A 1,532-nucleotide genomic window follows, 5' to 3' on the forward strand; every position below is an offset into this window, starting at 1 on the left:
CCCCAGCTTAGGGGCTGCCCTCGGCGCCGCCTGAGGGGGCCTTCGCACTGCCTCAAGTTGGACCCGGCCGCCCAGCCTCCTCGCCTTCCCTCCGCAAAAGCGAGACACCCCCACAAAAAAAAAAAAAAAAATCCCAGAAGGGCTCAATTCTTCTTGTGAGTCCCAGCAACCCTTCTTGGGATATGCCTTTCTGTTTCTCAGACGCTCAGGACCCTACCAATCCCATAGCAATCTAAGGAGTCGGGTAAGCTGCCTCGAACATGCCTGTTCAGAAATAGAAAAGGGGGCGGGGAAGACGCGTTTGGAAGCTGGGGAGGGAGGAGAGGATGAAGGGAGGATCCTACGGGTGGGAGGAGGGGCCAATGTTCGTGAGGTTAAGAGGTAGCGTTTGCGAGGCTAGGGAACCGAGAAGGTAGTAAAATTTACTGGATAAGGGAAAGGGGCTGCTGTCCTAGAGCGGAGACCGGCAGGTCCGTAGGCGGGTGCGGGTGCCCTGTTAGAAAGGAAGTACAGACACGTCCGGTACTTCCATAAGTACCCGAATATGCAAATTATATGTAAATGAGCCAGTTTGTGTTAGCAACCAAGTAACCATAATTGCTGTGAGTGGCTTCCCCCCCACCCCGCCTATTCCACAAGACTCTCTTAGTAAATTAGGCTGTGGGATGGCGGGCCCGGCGGGGAGCGGAGAAAGAGAAAGAGCGGGCGGGGAAGATGGTTACCCTCACCACCCTTTTCGTACTCATGTTTAAGGACGCTGCCAAGATTACGCCCCTTATCGCTTCGAGAATGGCGCGGTCCAACCGCGTCAGTCTTTCGCCGTTAGCGGCGCGACTCGAGGCCGTGGTCCTGCCTCCGAGGTCACCGCCTGCCTGTGTAGGCTTTGGCCTCCAGCCTCCGGACGTCGATTCCTCCAGGAAGGGGCTGGACAGAGCCAGCGCAAGGTCGGGAGAGGTGAGTGACCGTAACCCCTTCTTCCAAACAAGAACAAACCATGTACAACTAAACAAATAAAAACACGCCCTGAAGCTGGACCTGTGGTTTGAGTTTTGTGTATTTGTCAGTATTATTGATTGGGAGCCCTCTCCCTCAGAATCTCTGTCCCAATCCTCATAGGGCTTTACTTAATATTAACGTTGAGGCTAGATTTCTAAGGCTAGCCCAGGGAAGGTGGATGCCACCTTCCCTGCCACTTAAGGTCTGTTTGATTTGGGAGGACTGAAGTAACCTCTTTGAACCTCAGTTTCTATGTCTGCAAAGTGGATCCATGAATATTAACACTTTACAGGGTTTTGTGAGGATTAAAAGGGAGTACAGATTACAGCCATAGCACTTTACAGCCATAGCACTACATTACTATTATTGGGACAATAATATAGAACGATGAAAGAAAAGGGTCACTGCTTTTGTTTTGTTTTTTGAAGACAAGGTTGTTATGACATTCTGCTTTTTAAAAAGATTTTATTTATTTATTTATCAGAGATGGGGAGAGAGAGAGAGAGAGAGCGAGCGCCCACAAGTTGGCAGAGTGG

Source organism: Mustela nigripes, chromosome 14 (assembly GCF_022355385.1).
Source record: "Mustela nigripes isolate SB6536 chromosome 14, MUSNIG.SB6536, whole genome shotgun sequence".
Lineage (NCBI taxonomy): Eukaryota > Metazoa > Chordata > Mammalia > Carnivora > Mustelidae > Mustela > Mustela nigripes.